The 17931-nt window shown below is 37.4% G+C and overlaps 1 long non-coding RNA gene across 1 annotated transcript in view; it reads right to left on the bottom strand.

Moving 5' to 3' along the window:
- LOC132142418 (uncharacterized) overlaps window positions 1-7776 on the bottom strand; it is a 1026371-nt gene extending 1018595 nt beyond the window's left edge. The window contains exons 1-2 of the long non-coding RNA XR_009434065.1: window positions 7353-7776; window positions 6592-6626 (exon numbers count right to left, since the gene is read on the bottom strand). This is a non-coding gene — a long non-coding RNA (uncharacterized LOC132142418). The remainder of the gene's footprint in view (window positions 1-6591; window positions 6627-7352) is intronic.
- Between the last annotated feature and the right edge of the window lie 10155 nt (window positions 7777-17931).

The following is a 17931-nucleotide window of genomic DNA, read 5'->3' as shown; positions in this document are numbered from 1 at the left end:
TCTCAACATAGAAACACTTCATTGTTGACTTAATATATTTCCTAATGTGATAATAGCAGCAAAACATACTTTTGTAACATGATGCGCTGTTTAATATGGGTTAAAAGATAGTCTAACCACAGACAGTCCTGCTGTGAAAAGGGACATTCACAGCCAATGACATCAAAGCTGAGCAGCGTCATCACACTTCCTTAACCATTTATGGTCATTCATGAGCGCTGTCTTCCGTTTTTCGGCTAAAGGGATAGATTGGTTAACAATAAATTAAATTTGCCACCTATTAGATAGTGTTTTATTAACGTCTACACCTTCTTCCAACAATAATGCAAATACAGAAATTATTGTTATTCAGCTTGACAAAAATTAGGCAATATTAATGTGCACATGTGTATGTACAACTAAACATGTGATGTGAACTGCACAGTAACAGTTGTATCTTATCTAACCAATAGATTCATTTCATTCAATTTAAAAGATAATTTTTTTTTCTGACCAAAGACAAGTGCATTTACTAATAAAAAGTAAAGAGTGAAATTATTAAGTTATTAAATTATTCACATTTGTTCCTGTGATTTGCCTTGCTTTACCAATTGATCTCTAGGAATAAAAACTAAAATAAAGCATAATGAACATACATAATTTTGTAAGAATTTTCCAGTATTTATTGATATGTCAAACTCATTTAAAGACAAATTGCGCATATTACTGCACTGTCACCAAGCTCGTTTTTGAAGAATAAAATTATGAAGAATAAAAAGGCAGTTATGTTGTAAACGTTAACAATTTTCAGTATGCAAATACTTTTATTAAAAAACAAAACAGTATAAATATGGTATATGTCTTTCAGAGAACACCGGAAAAAGATAAATTCTCTTTAAAAATTCTATTGACCAAAAAGTGATACAACACAATGTAAATGTTTCAAACTCACAAAATAACATCATGAAGTCATGCATGTCAAGTGTGCAATATCATCTATAAAACTCTATCAGCACAGCATCAAACAAACACTGATTGTCTGAACAATGGAAGAAAGATAAAGTGTTTAGGAAAACAAACACCTGCTACATAAAAATGCAGAAATATAACTTTAACAATAATATTTTTTTATGATAAAAGCACCAGAAGTAAAGTTTACTGTATGAAGCTTGAAAAAGAGAACACAATGCTTTATCAATATGATAAATACTATTTTTAACTATTGTTGTCATCACTGGTTCTGTATACAGTACAGTATATGGGTTGCTGGAAGGTCACAATGTATTCATTATAAGCTTAGAATTAAAACAAAGTTACATCTTCTGCAAAAATCAAACCACTGCAAAGTCTTAAGTCACTGATCCAGAACCCATTTCTGTGTGTGTGGGGGGGGGGATAAAGAGTTGAAGAGGTGAGTCCTTGTGCATGATGGAGAACTACAGTGTTATCCGCAAACAATCCTGGAAGACAGAAAGGACATATTATTTCTTTACATGCAACATTACTGTGTTTTTTTTTTTTAGACCATGAAAGCATCCTCTGCAAAGATGCTGTATAATTAATTGTTAAATGCATCCATTTTATAAAAGCAAGTCATTAATAGCAATTTCTAGTCATGGAGATCACGTATAGTGGGAACATGAACTGATGGGGCTTATTTGAAGTAATTTAATGAGAAACCAATGAACAATATAAACTTTCTGACTTTGTGATTTTCCAATATTGTGACAGTGTCAGATGAGATTGTCCAGGGGCTTGTACAATATCATACAAGTGTTAAATTGAATTAGTGAATTATTAAGACTTTGATGTGCGACTGTATTTAGGGATCATTTTAAAGACTTTTCCCCTTTCCAAATACCCACTTGAGGTCTTAGTCACTTGAGAGTGTGTGTATGTGACAGTGCATGCACAATACTGTCCCTGGTCTTAATAATGCCAAAGCGCAGCGTCCTTAACACACACTAAACCTCTCCAATACTGCTCCGGAGCGCTTTACAACGCTTAGTGTATCCCATCATGCATCATGTTTTGGAATTAATCGTGAGACTTTTAGCAGAGATCTCACAGGAGGTCACGCAAACCTTTCCAATGTATGTGAAATATTAATAATAATAATTAGATATTGAGAATAATTTAGTAGTAAAACAAAGTGTTGCACGTTTTCTTGGTGCACAGAAAAGTATATTTATTTTGTACATCATTTGTAACTTCTTTTTATCACTTAATTAGAAGCACCACAAATTAAATTGTCATCTTCAAGAGGGACTATTGAAAAGACATTTAGAAGTTTATTTTAAAATGCAAAGTTGAAACGAACTTTGTCATGTTAAGATCGACACACACTTGTGATCTTCATGCTCACTTGGGCCAAATAAAGGAAATGTGCAAAGATGGCAAGTGTGGGTATTTGGACCGTACAACAGTTTAAGAAACAACAAATGCTGTGCAAATGATAACAGCAGGAATGTTTGATAAAAGGGACAAACTATCAGAGATACAGACCAACCTGCCTCTGCAGCTTTCTGCCTTCTCCATTTCTGAAGGAATACCTCTTCACAAACACCACTGGGCTGACTGCTTCCTTTACGTCTTTTCAGCTAAAAAATAAATACAAGGGGAGAGAAAATTAAACAGAATTATATACAGAATGTTAATAGTGATCTGTGAGCAAAATATTTAAGATATAAACTAATATGAATGAACTGCAAGATGGGAAAAAAGGTTTTTTTTGTTTGTTTTTTGATTTACATTAAAAAGGTATTACAAGCATGGTACAGTAAATGTGATTACTGTGAAATATGTCATATAAAAGCACATTAAAACACTATCATTACAGTGGTACAACTATAGTTATTCTGGTGATTATTGTGCTATCACGAAACCATAGTAAAACTACAGTTACTGTGGTAAAAAACATGGTAAATGTCTTGTTTACTGGGTTTTACCTACTATTGTAGGTGTCATGGTTACCATGATTTTACTACGAATACAACTTCCATCTTTGAACCTAAAATGAATATAAAACGGATCCCAGGTCTATGGCACGTCACGTGACAGATAGAGTTTAATCACCCCAGTTAGCAGCTCTGTTCATTTAGTTAAACACAATGAAACTCAAAGACAGCCTCGGATGACCGATATAATACAGAGAGTAAACATAAGGCGCTCATCTGATTAATAAAGAAGACAGAATACATTTTATAACAGGCATTAAAAGAGCATATTTACTACTACTCACCCCACCTGCGGCTCTTGTAAACTGATGGCAAGTATCGCGATGTGTGCTGAATGAGACTTCTTGAACGTGATTTCAAAGCAATAAACATAAAGCCGAGCGGGGCTTATTCTAAGCCCATTAGCCACAATCCAACGCGGACATTCATATCACAGAATCTGACAGCGATCAGCGGCTCATCAGCGACAGCATTTTTAAGCAGCCTTTACAATAACCTTAATAAAAACTTTTAACTTTAGAGTCTAAAGTAAAAAAAAAAAAAAAAAAAAAAAGATCTCTGCTAGTTTATTTATTTACTGGTTCTTTTTATTTAAACTATATTGTTTCTAAATGTGAAAATGTGTTACAGTTATGTGTCAAGGACTTGATATTGAATTCTGTAATTTAAAAAAAAAATCTAGGCCTATCAAAAAAATAAAAATCAATAAAAAAAAGTAAAAAAAAAGAACCATTGCGCATTTTACAGCAAAAGAAGTTTTAATATGTGTTTTTGTCACCAGAAATACAGTATGTTGCTCAGTTTTGTTACAGTAAGTTAAGCTCCGATTTAAAAAAAAAAAAGTTTCAGTGAGTTTCTTCTGTTGTCCTGTGGGAAAAAAAAAAAATTAATCAGAAAGTATCGTGTTGATGCACGAAAGATGCCTCCAATTGAAATGCATTAGTTTAAAAAAACGTGCTGCAATCACGAAAATAATGAAATAAACGTGTCCATGCCACGAATAAATAGATTAAATTACGTGACCAAATCACGAACTGCCGTGAGACTGGGAATCCGTGTGTGGACCACGGAAGATGAGTGCCATTGACTTGCGTTAGAGTTATCCGTGATCTCAGCACAGACTCACTCCGTGCTCGTATCACAGATTTTAGTTAGGCTAACAGAATCAAAGTGAATTTTTATGATGGCAGGATAATGCAATAACTGTCTGGTTAACGTCATATGGCATTGGAAAATAAACAAATACTTCAAAAGGTTGCGTTTCCAAATGAGAAAGCACGTCCGTTGAGCGAGTTCTGTACTCCGTCATTGAAACGGGTATCCATGTGTGGACCACGGAAGGTCAGTGTCATTGACTTGCGTTGGAGATATATCCGTGGCCGCGTCACGGAATTTGGGGCAATTCTGTGATGGTTTCACGGATTTTGAGTTAAGGGCCCGTGGACATTTCACGGAATTCTGTGAGACCAGGTTGGCTGAAAGGTAGCTGGTGCCCCGAACAAGCCAAACGGAAGGGTAACAAACTGGTGTAATCCAAACGGCGTTGTGAAAGCTGTCTTTTCTCTGGATAATGGAGACAAGGGGATCTGCCAAGAGCCCTTTGTTAAGTCCAATGTCGAATAAAAACGAGCCGTGCCTAGCCGATCAAGCAACTCGTAAACCCGCGGCATTGGATACGCGTCGAATTTCGACACAGCATTCACCTTGCGGTAATCCACACAGAACCGGACTGAGCCGTCCGTATTCGTAACTAAAACTATCGGGCTCGCCCAGTTACTATTGGATTCTTCATAGCGCCTAATTCAGCCTGAACTACTTTTTTCTTGTGCTCAGGTAAGCGATACGGCCGGCTGCGAACTACCACGCCCGGCTCGGTCTCGATATGGTGTTGAATCAGGTTAGTATGTCCCGGTAGGGGCGAGAAGACGTCGGCAAACTCTGCCTGTAATTTCGTTAAATCAGTGAGTTGGGACAGCGAGAGGTGATCTCCACCTGGAGCCAGGGCGAGGGATTGTGGTTTGATATTCGCCTCTGGTCCGAGATCATCCCCCACTCCCCCCAATCACCATTGCCAACATCACTGATTCCGCCTCATTCCATTTTTTTAGGAGGTTGAGGTGATAAATCTGACGGGACCCATTCCTATCGGACCGTATTACCCCATAATCGAGATCTCCGACTTGTCGTGCGACCTCAAATGGTCCCTGCCACTTAGCCATTAACTTAGAGCTTGACGTTGGCAGTAATACAAGTACTTTCTCTCCCGGTGCAAATTTGCGTAATCTAATTCCCCTGTTATACAGCTGGCTCTGGCGGTCCTGGGCTTGTAACAAATTCTTCATTGATAGCCGCCCCAACTTGTGGAGTTTTGTTCTCAAGTCCAGCACATACTGAATTTCGTTTTTGCCCTGAGATGGTCCCTCCTCCCAAGTTTCTCTCAGTACATCCAGCACCCCTCGGGGCTGGCGTCCATAGAGAAGCTCAAAGGGGGAAAACCCCGTGGAGGCTTGTGGGACCTCTCGCACAGCGAATAACAAGGGCTCTAGCCACCTATCCCAATTTTTGGCAACTTCATGAACGAACTTACGGATCATGGATTTAAGTGTGCGATTAAACCGTTCGACTAGGCCGTCGGTTTGTGGGTGATAGACGCTAGTTCGAATCGATACAGTTCGCGTAGTGTACGTGACATAAACGCCGTGCCCTGATAGGTGAGGATTTCTTTTGGAACCCCCACCCGGGAGATAAGACGAAACAGGGCATCCGCAACACTTTTAGCGGAAATGTTGCGGAGGGCCACTGCTTCAGGATATCGTGTTGCATAATCAACTATGACTAATGCAAAACGATGTCCTCGTGCCGATCGCTCTAATGGCCCGATGAGGTCCATACCAATTCTCTCGAAGGGGACCTGCATTAAGGGAAGAGGGCGCAAAGGCGCTTTTGGGGCGGCCGGTGGGTTCACCAACTGACATTCCGGACAAGACGCGCACCACCTGCGCACGTTGTCATGAATGCCCGGGCAAAAGAAACGGGTCATGAGGCGATTCAGTGTTGCTGCCTGTCCCAAATGGCCCGCCATAGGATTAGAATGAGCCCCATGGAAAAGCATTTCCCTGCGACTCTTCGGAATTAACAATTGGGTTGTATTCACTTTTGTCCGAGCGTCTTGGGTCACTCGATACAACCGGTCTTTTAAAATGGCAAAATACGGATAGGTGAGTGGGAGGGCAGGTTGGAGAGGCTGGCCATCGATGGAGCGGACCTGTTGGAACGCATGTTTTAATGTCTCATCCTGAGACTGCTCCAGAGGAAAGTCATCACGCTCCGAGAGAATCAGTCTCCCGATTTCGTTCGGTTCCTCTGAAGCAGAACCCAGCGGTCCTGGCTCAGTTTCTCCCACCTGTACCCGCGCGGTCTCCTTCCGTGCCTTATTTCCCCAAGAGGCATCCGCACATAACGACCCCAATAAAACCGTAAACGCGGGCCAATTCGTTCCCAAAATTATCGGATGCCGGAGGTGGGGACTAACTGCCACCTCTACACTAATTCAGTAAATTTTTATTAAATTAAGTACAATCAAAACCTATCACAAAAGGTCAAAGCATCTCTACCAGAAGTGACAGTGCAATGTAGCAGTTGAACAATTTCTTACCAATGTTTCAAGAACAAGCTGGATCCTTGATGACTCTACAAGGGGAAAGAAGAAATGGTTTACTTAAAATTTCTTAAAAAGCAGGATTTCATTTTATACCATTTCTTTAAACCATTGGTTCTCAAATTTTTTATACCAAGAACCACTTCAGAAAATATTTGTTATTAAATATTAAGTTCCACCATAATGACCAACATTAAATTTTAGCAGCGTAGTAGGCCTAACTATTCAGCTACAGCTCTACAGTTAAAAAATGAGGCAGTTTTATTCTAATAAGAATATTTATTGTTGTCAGCCACTTTACCATGGGAAATACAGTTTGAACATTAACACTACACTGTGCTTACATACAGGTAACTTACAGTAAATTTTAATTAAGTTTAAATTAAAATAAGTTATAACAAAAGTTACATAACTTTACTGTACATTAACTGTACTTAAATGTACAAAAAAACCTTACTCAAAGATTATATTAAAATGTATTAACATTAATATTTAATTTAGTGATTCACCTGCTTAACCAGAGGGGCCTGACACAGAACCACTGCTTTAAACAATCCTAATTTATTTTTAAATTCATTTTCATTAATTCATTAAAATTGGACCGACATTTTGCACTTATACAGTATGTTTCAGAAAACACTTTGAAACTATTATTAGAATAAACAAATATATAACACACCTAATGCATGGGATTCATATCAGGAAAATGTGGAAAAATCTCTAAAAGACAGACATCAACACATAACCATTAACGTTACCAGCAACACAGTAGGTGAGCATCTAACTTGATCATCTGTGATAAAGCAATGCAAAACTACACACACGGGTATTTATTTATCTTCTGCAGGTTACATGTCCTTTAATCTACCCATTTGTAAACTCTGGTTATACTTTACTATTTTCAAAAGATAATAAAGATAGCGATTTTCTTACCTCATTTTGCCAGTATGTTTGCAGGACCTCGCAGAACACATCTGACCCTTCTTGTGTTCACAGTTTTTGTTCTCCTTTGACATGTGACGACTCAAATTCGCTCAAAAAAAAAAAAAATTAACAGGCAAATATTAAATAATTCGGGACCGATCGAGCAGTCAGTTATAACGACCAGAAGCTCACAGTTAGCCGCCTCACTCACAGAAAGACGACAATCACGGTCATATTTTTAAATGTAGAAAGGCGCGAACCGATTAGTGATGGGTCGTTCGCGAATGAGCCGACTCTAAGAGCCGGCTCTTGTAGGTGAACGACGGGAGCTGGCTCGCATATCTGAAGAGCCGACTCTATTTAAAAAATATAGTCTATAGAAATTAAATCATTATATAATAATGAAATAATGGATGCATTTTTATGCAAATATTTTATTTAAAATAATTGACTAATTCAAAGAAAAAAAATTATATAGGCCTTAATGCGGTCATATTCGTTTCGACTGTCTGATCAGCCTCACATTCTGTTCCTGTCAATCATACACGAGGTGTCAACCAATTATACGGCATGAGGGAGGGGCTGAGCCATCGCACACACACACACACACACACACAGTGTTAAACTCGGAGGAGAGGAGAGGAAAAACACAACAGCTGTGGAAATAAAACAAAAGCAGAAAAATGAGTCGGAATCACAGCAGCACTTGGAATCATTTTAATGATCATCAGCCCCTCGAAAGTAAGGCAGCTTGCATTTCTGAATGCAAATCTCTCAAAATAAAAATATGGCCAGCATTGTGTGTGTGTGTGTGTGTGTGTGTGTGTGTGTGTGTGTGTGTGTGTGTGTGTGTGTTCGTGCTAGTTATACAAAACATAACTAGTGAGATAGTTCATGCTGGTTATACCCAGCTAGCAAAAAAGGCGCGGGCCTTTAGCGGCCCCATTAGGGCAAAAACACTCGGCCGAAACTCGGCATGAATCTAGGTCCGATTGCTCTGCGAGCGCTCGATTTTAATGCGGCCCGATTGCGGAACCCCGAGTGAGAGGGCTTATTTAAACCTTATTTAATTCATTCATCTCAGGATAATAGCCTACTAAAATATCTTAGCAACCGTTATTTATGCAAGATAAACTGAAAATAAAACAGCACAAGGAAGACAGGTTCATTAAATGCATTTTTTATTGGATCACACTTAATCATAGTCGGCTCATCACGCTTGCTCGCTCGAACACACACGCGTACGTTCGTACACACACACACACACACACACGTTTGTTCGTTCGTTCACACACACGCGCACGTTCGTACACACACACACACACACACACACGTTCGTTCGTACACACACACACACACACGTTCGTTCGTACACACACACACGCGTTCGTTCGTACACACACACACACACGCGCGCGCGCGTTCGTACACACACGCGTTCGTTCGTACACACACACACACGTTCGTTCGTACACACACACACACACGTTCACACACACACACACTTTTTGTGAAAAGTGGGGGCATCCCATAGGCATAATGGTTTTTATACTGTACAAACTGTATATTATATCGCCCCACACAAACCCTACACCTAAACCTAACCCTCACAGGAAACTTTCAAAAAAAAAAAAAAACTCATTCTGTATGGTTTATAAGCGTTTTGAAAAATGGGGACATGGGTCATGTCCTCATAAGTCCCCCTCTACTTGTAATACCTGTGTCATACCCATGTCATTATACAAAGTTGTGTCCTGATATGTCATAAAAACATGCCCCCACACACACACATTTTTTTTTTTCATAATAGACCTTTAGAGAATCATGCTGCTGTATTCTGCCTATCAGTGGCAGACGTTTCGGATCCATCCGTTCACGGACAACCAGACTTAAGAACAGCTTCTATCTTCAAGCCATAAGACTACTTAATAATCAGCTGTCCTCCATCTAAAAACGGAATACATGCTGCTCTTATGTTTACTTCATTGTACTTGCACTGCCACTTTTTTTATTATTCCTTCATGTTACTCTGTGACACTCTACAATGACTTTTGGACATTGCTCTACTCAGGAATACATCTGAATGTGTGCTGCTCTTAAGTTTATTTATTGCATCTGCACTGCCACTTTAATTTTCCTCCATGTAGCTCTATGTCACTCTACAAATGACATTTTAGACACTGTTCTACCCCAGTAATCACAATATTACCTCAGGACTTCTTATGTACGCCATAACTCTAAGCACTGATTACCTTTATTGTACCTGTTACTTCCACTTATTTGTATATAATGCTCTGTCCATGTCTTTCTGTCTAAGGGCACCTTAGTCACTCAAAAATCTCAGTGCTCTCTATGTACGTCTGTGTCTTATGTCTTATGTCTTGTTATTGTCACTTTATGTCTGTGCCTCGTCACAAGCATTTCAATGCCCAGTTTTCCCCAGTGTTAACTATGCAAATGACAAATAAATGCCTCTTCACTCTTGACTCTTGTGTACTGTCATTGCTTATTTCATTCATTCTTTTGAGCAGTTTCCTGTAATGAAAGGGTCTCTTTTAATAAATAAATAAATAAATAAATAGAGAACCCACAAGAGAGTGAGATCACCTCAGTAATAATGCTTAAATGGTGTTGCAGGTTTCAGTAACATTTCACCAGCCCTGATACAAATGTGCAAAAGATATGTTGTCTTATGAGAAACACTGGGTGGATGTTGATACGGAGCCTCGCACATGGCATGCAGGAAAAAAATAGTAGGCTAAATCTTGTGCACGATTTACTATTTCAACCCCTCAATTTATAAACTGTGTGCACGATTTATAAATCAAGAGAACAAATTAGTAAATTGTGTGCACATTTTAGCAAATCAAGGAAACAAAATAATAATCGTGTCGTATGCATTTTTTTGTACATTGAAGGAAAGAATTAGTAAATCGTGTGCACGGGTAAACTCAAAAGTATTTATTCTATGGCATTGATGCAAATACTTGCTTTTGGAACATACATACATAAATGCATGTGTTTATTTATTTAAGTTTAAGCTTTAATGTGTATTTTGCAGATTTTGTTTTAAGGTGTTATATAAAAGTGGTCACACTTACATTCATTAATTTAGCAGATGGTACATGAATGAGGAATATAAGAAGCAATCCTTCCCAGAGCGTACAATATTTATAGTATTTAATAATGGCTGGTCTATTAGTGGGGTAGTTTAGGAAATGAGGAGAAATGCTGAATTTTATTTTATTTTATTTTATTTATTTTTTTGTAGTCCTGGTACAAGAGGTGTGCTTTTCAACTGCTGCTTGAAATCTGCAATGGTCTCAGTAGATTACATGGAGGTTGGCAGCTCTTTCCACCAGAGACAAGCAGATAGAGTTAAGGATTTGGAAGGTGACTTTGTCCTCCGTTTTGAAGGAGTTAGACCATGACTGGCAGGAAAAACCATACACTAGGAGTGTATTGAGGTAGGTGGGTGCTGTTCCAGTTGTAGTCCTTAAAGCCAGCGTCAAAACCTCAAATCTGCAAGCTAGTGGAGTGAGATCAGAAGAGGTCTGATGCAGTCTTCTTTGGTTCACTGAAGACAAGATGCCCATTCTGGGTCAAATCCCGAGATCTGACTGTAGCTTGGATGGGTCACAATTTGCATCAGCTTGATGTTTAGTGATTGTTTAATGTAAGGAGTAAGGATCAAATAGAAAAAAATAAAAATAAAAATGTCTGTCAATATTGTAAAATGAATAATGCTGAAACAAAAGAAAAGCCTGTGTATATCAAGATATCTAAAAAACACTAGGGAAATGCACCCTAATTGCACAATGTGCAGTTGCCATAATCTGAATCAGTAGTACTTGTACTGTAATTATGTAAATTGCATTATGGTGTCAAGGTAATGATTGTTTAAGGATAAAAATATTCCCCATAAACATCTCGCTGATGCTGACTGCTCATCGGGGGAGCTAACAATGCACTTTCATTTGAGTTTAACAGTAAAACGTACCCATACGTGCCAACACTTCATAGTGAGACACATCGTTGTTGAATTTGAATGCATTAATACATACAAGGGTTCCATTAGAAACATAAACAGAGTGAGAATCTAAAAATGTTTGAGTGAAGAGTAGCTGAATGTGTATGGCATTATTAAACTGTATAATTTCACAACCACTTGTTACAATGTTTTCTGCATCATCCCCAGTCATAGATTCAACTGCAGCCCGCAGCGACTGCAAGTGTTCTAAACCAGTAGGAGGCTTTTAAATGTGCAATAACAATGTGGGAAACATGGTGTCATTTTTGCTTGTTTACTGGGTTTGGGGCATGACGGATGTGTTTGCTAGGTAACAATTGACCTTGAGAACAGATGGCAAATCCAGCTACAACTTTCTGTCATTTTTCTCTCTGTTTCTTTCTTTGCCTCTTCGCATTAATACCGCAATTAGTACCAAAGGGAGACGGTGCTTTAGGGAGACATTAGCATTTATGATATATAAGCCTGGAGGAAGATTGCTTCATAGATCATTCTTCTTATTAGTGTTTAATTTTTGGTTGCCAGACCTTCAATGACCAAGCAAAGCTTGAGTTTTAAACAGACTTGGGAAGTAACAGATACTAGCAGGATATACAAAAAAGATACGCTTTGCAATTACATTAGAAAATAAGTAGTGTGTCTGTAAACAAGATTACCAGTATATTCAATAGAAAAAGAGACCATTAGCAGGATTTTGCTGGTATAGTTATCTATTGAATTTGAAAGGAGATACAAAAATGTGTATGTAAAAACTAACGAAAATAGTTCATCTTGTAGTAACCCAAAACAATTTTAATAATGTATTTAATATAGGTTACTGGTTTTATTTATTTAAGATTTTGAAACTTGAAAATATTTTCACAAAATGATAAATGAATAGAGTAATGTAAATCTTAAATAGTTTCCATTTACATATCGATATGACATTTAGCAACCAAAATTACCATCTTCACAAGGTCAGCAAAACTATTCAAATTATTATTATTATTATTAAAAAAGGGGACGACTGTTAACAATTTTCACTGAAAGCCAATTGAAATCATCCAACCAACATTTAAAAGGTAAAAATTAAGTATAGAAAAGGTGATGAAGAGTTTTAGGAAGGAGGAACAGAAAACACAAGGACCCATCTCAAAGTTAAATATCTTCTATAGAAATTCCCCTACTCCCATTTCTGATATTTTATGGGTGTAAAGTAAGTGGCATTTTAGCGTCCTGAATGGTCACCTGCTCTGCAGGGTGTTTTAATGTATTCGACTGAACTTGCCTTATCAGTTGGTTGCATAAAGCTAACTGTAAAATGAAGAGAAAACATTTCCAAACAAACAAACATTTTCCCACCGCTTTACACTACAAGGTCAATTGGCAACTCGAGAACAAGCTGAGAGCAGTCAAACATACAGTCAACTGTTAAACTAAATAAAAAGCTTTAAAAAAGCACTTCATGGATTTTGAGTCTCTGTGGTCATTGTAACAACTTCATAGATGCTCTAAACTATCTTTCATTAAATCCATTACTGAGACGCCATAAGTTGAAGCAGCAGAGTTGTGATGTTATTTTCAAGAGTACAGAAAAATAGTTGCCCTTGACATGGTCAGTTATAGTATCGTGTTGATCAGTTTTAATATAATGTTGACACAATTTGGTAATTTATTTATACATGTATTTAGTAATTGTATTTAATGTTTTTGTAAATAAATAATTTAAGAAGGAATATTCTACAACCCGAATTCCGGAAAAGTTGGGATGTTTTTTAAATTTTAATAAAATGAAAACTAAAGGAATTTCAAATCACATGAGCCAATATTTTATTCAAAATAGAACATAAATAACATAGCAAATGTTTAAACTGAGAAATTTTACACTTTTATCCACTTAATTAGCTCATTTAAAATTTAATGCCTGCTACAGGTCTCAAAAAAGTTGGCACGGGGGCAACAAATGGCTAAAAAAGCAAGCAGTTTTGAAAAGATTCAGCTGGGAGAACATCTAGTTAATTGATATCAGGTCTGTAACATGATTAGCTATAAAAGCTTTGTCTTAGAGAAGCAGAGTCTCTCAGAAGTAAAGATGGGCAGAGGCTCTCCAATCTGTGAAAGACTGCGTAAAAAAATTGTGGAAAACTTTAAAAACAATGTTCCTCAACGTCAAATTGCAAAGGCTTTGCAAATCTCATCATCTACAGTGCATAACATCATCAAAAGATTCAGAGAAACTGGAGAAATCTCTGTGCGTAAGGGACAAGGCCGGAGACCTTTATTGGATGCCCGTGGTCTTCGGGCTCTCAGACGACACTGCATCACTCATCGGCATGATTGTGTCAATGACATTACTAAATGGGCCCAGGAATACTTTCAGAAACCACTGTCGGTAAACACAACCCGCCGTGCCATCAGCAGATGCCAACTAAAACTCTATCATGCAAAAAGGAAGCCATATGTGAACATGGTCCAGAAGCGCCGTCGTGTCCTGTGGGCCAAGGCTCATTTAAAATGGACTATTTCAAAGTGGAATAGGGTTTTATGGTCAGACGAGTCCAAATTTGACATTCTTGTTGGAAATCACGGACGCCGTGTCCTCCGGGCTAAAGAGGAGGGAGACCTTCCAGCATGTTATCAGCGTTCAGTTCAAAAGCCAGCATCTCTGATGGTATGGGGGTGCATAAGTGCATACGGTATGGGCAGCTTGCATTTTTTGGAAGGCTCTGTGAATGCTGAAAGGTATATAAAGGTTTTAGAGCAACATATGCTTCCCTCCAAACAACGTCTATTTCAGGGAAGGCCTTGTTTATTTCAGCAGGACAATGCAAAACCACATACTGCAGCTATAACAACAGCATGGCTTCGTCGTAGAAGAGTCCGGGTGCTAACCTGGCCTCCCTGCAGTCCAGATCTTTCACCTATAGAGAACATTTGGCGCATCATTAAACGAAAAATACATCAAAGACGACCACGAACTCTTCAGCAGCTGGAAATCTATACAAGGCAAGAATGGGACCAAATTCCAACAGCAAAACTCCAGCAACTCATAGCCTCAATGCCCAGACGTCTTCAAACTGTTTTGAAAAGAAAAGGAGATGCTACACCATGGTAAACATGCCCCGTCCCAACTATTTTGAGACCTGTAGCAGAAATCAAAATTGAAATGAGCTCATTTTGTGCATAAAATTGTAAACTTTCTCAGTTTAAACATTTGCTATGTTATCTATGTTCTATTGTGAATAAAATATTGGCTCATGTGATTTGAAAGTCTTTTAGTTTTCATTTTATTAAAATTTAAAAAACGTCCCAACTTTTCCGGAATTCGGGTTGTACATCAATGAATCAAATCATTCACCTTGCACACAATACATTGATTTGATGTAAAAACTTGGGCTATATGCAATTTGGTTAAATAGACAAAATATACACAAACATGAGGGATTGCAATTGATTTTTTTGTGAATTCATCACACATACTTCTGTCATTTTTTTGTATTGTTGTTTCTGATTTGAGTACATACTTTGCAATGTTTAATAAAAGTGGGTGTTTGCTGTTCTGCTTGTTTGCTGTGATTAGCGTTTACATGGTGACAGCCTCTTCACTGATTGGTGGATCTGTCTTTGTCATTCTTCATTGGGAATTCACCCGTTAACTCTGATTTATAGTGAGGACTTTTCTCCTTTTATCATGAATATGAATTATAAGACATGAAGTTTAGCTTGTAATAGTAATTGATTTGCTAAAAAGCAGACATGGGTAAGTCTGTGCTACCTAGTAGGATACTGGGTAAACCAATTAGAATTATTGTTTCTATAGTGTAGCTTTAAATATTCAAGATTAACAAGCTTCTCAGTTTCTTTGTTTGTAAAGCCTCTGCTGGCATATGGGGAAAAAGGCATAATGGCTTTTAAATCAGAACAGTTCCTAACCCAATGGACCTGTGTGTCCCTCGCTGCAATGCTGATATTGGAAACCCATTAGAATACTATGAGAGTGGCACAAAATCCCAGAGCATGTTTTAAAGTGCTTTTCAATTTGGTCTCACAGTTGGTTCAGTCGTTCGATAGCTCAAGTAACTTATGTGTGGTTCAGGCAATATTTGCAGAGTGCATGCTGAAACCACTTGACAAGTCGAAAGAGATTGGAAAAGTTTGGAAATAATATTATTTCAATTATTTTAATAATTATTTTAATATCAAGTGATATTTGCTATTTAAGACTATTTACTTTTTTGTTTACTTAACCCTTATTTAGCTATGAGAGAAACTTCTCAGAGATCAAACATCTTTTATTTATTTAATTTTTTTTTACAAGGGTGTCCTGGACAAGATAGACAGCAAATGAAAATACATAACAATACTAATAGTAAGAAAAATTGTTGAATTCTATTAAAACACCCTTTATTAATCAGCATGATGACCCCCCCCCCCCCCCAAAAAAAAAAAAATTGTGCTAAAAAAATGCTTGTTAAATTAATACATTTATCAAATCAGACTTTCTTACTGACTTTGATCACTTGGGATATAACAACTTCTCAAAAATGACTGGCCTCCAAAAAAACGTTTTCTTTAAAGGTCCCCTGAGCGCGCAGCGTGGTGACTTAATTTCAACTGAAACAGGAAGACAGGGCGGGACATATCTATTCAAATTAGCCAATAGAGTTTTGTTTACATCTGTACTGGTCAGAGCCATTGAGTCCCACTGATTCAATACAATATGAAACTATTAGTAAAACAAAATAATGACCATAAGCATACTTAGGCTGTGTAGTTTTAAAAGTGTTTAATTTATGTCGACTTGCACATAGCCAGTAGCCAAAGTCCGGATAAGACTGTGTGCATTACCATGGTTCGTGTGACACAGTGTGATACCAGACATCATTTGCCCCAATCTGAATCGTTCCCTATCGCCTACATTGTGCACTAAGTGCCATTTACTGTACTGGAAATACTACACTGTGAACAAGTTATCGAGCTCAGCCGCAGCTTCAGTGTCTATTTATAGTATAGGGGGCAGGTACTTCGGACTCTAGAGATCATTTGATTGGTTAGAAGATTTGATGAGAAGATGAAGTATGTGATGTCAAAAAAATTAATAAATAATTGATCCGTTTTGGCAGAAGTGACAACTTTAAGCTTTGAATGCTTATATCTTCTAAATGTGAATTTTGTCACTGTTTTTGGAGCACACTGCCTTATAGATAACCTTAAGATATCATATAACATATTGATACTAACACTCAAATTCATGGGGGCTTTAAAGGTTAAATATTTTCAGCGCTGCACATAAGGGTTCTTCTTTCTTATATTTCATAAATTTTGATTTATTAGATACAATTGAGTGACTGAGTGAAGAAGATAATTTACTCAATTTAATTTCATCAATTTAAATTAAGTCTAAAGAGCCATTGTAAAAACTATTTGTTGACCGTTACTTTTAATATTGTGTGAATTTATGGTAGATGCTCAACGTTTATGGTGGTTACAGCCTTATTTTAGGTTTGAGGTTGGATAATTTTTTGTATTCCATCAATAACTTTTTCAGATAAATTAGGGAAAATGTCCAAAACAAAAAACCCACACATTTTAGCATTTTGTTTTATTAACACATTTGAAGGGACTACTGTAGTTCTTGGCTTCATTTGGTCCCTGTCAATTTCAGCCACATTTCAGTGGAATGAGCATAATTAAGGAAGACAGAGCCAACGGCTGTTATTTCAGCATCAGTGGATCATTTTCTCTGAATGTAAGAATTGAGAGATAATTAACAGGAAAATATGCTTGATTGCTCGCTCATCGTCTCTGACTCTGATATACATTGCAATATAAATTCCATTTGGTAATGTAAACTTTGCAATTGTTGTCATTTTAAATTGATATTTTATGTATCATGCTTAAAAGTTAGTTCATCCCAAAATGTATGGGCTTAGTTCAGGCCAGCATTTGTCATAATTTAGCTAAATTTCATTATAAATTACTTTTATGGTGTTTCTTTCTCATCTTTATGTACTGTATTTTTGTTGTATGGAAAAGAGTGTTATTAGATTCTGCTAAACATATGACATGATGATGAGTTTAGATGACATATTTTATTTTAATTTTTTTCTGAACTATTCCTTTATTTGTTACAACACATTATGCAATACACGATCTTTGGGTCACATGTGAATATAGATGTAGTTGAAACAGAAAGACAGACAAAGCAAAGGGCAAAAAGGACAATGAAAAAAGACAGCTCTTCCAAAATAGAAAATGTTCTTTAATATTTTCTCTGAGGTTTCCCTCTGATCTGAGATGGATTTATTCTCTTATCATGCACACAGCATCTGGCATATCGTATCTGCACTCACCCTTCATCTGGTGCTTTAAACACCTCACTCTCAGATCTGCTGCTGTGCCTG

Source organism: Carassius carassius, chromosome 6 (assembly GCF_963082965.1).
Source record: "Carassius carassius chromosome 6, fCarCar2.1, whole genome shotgun sequence".
Classification (NCBI taxonomy): Eukaryota; Metazoa; Chordata; class Actinopteri; order Cypriniformes; family Cyprinidae; genus Carassius; species Carassius carassius.
Note: the sequence above shows the minus strand (reverse complement) of the source record. Positions and strands in the feature narration are given on the sequence as shown.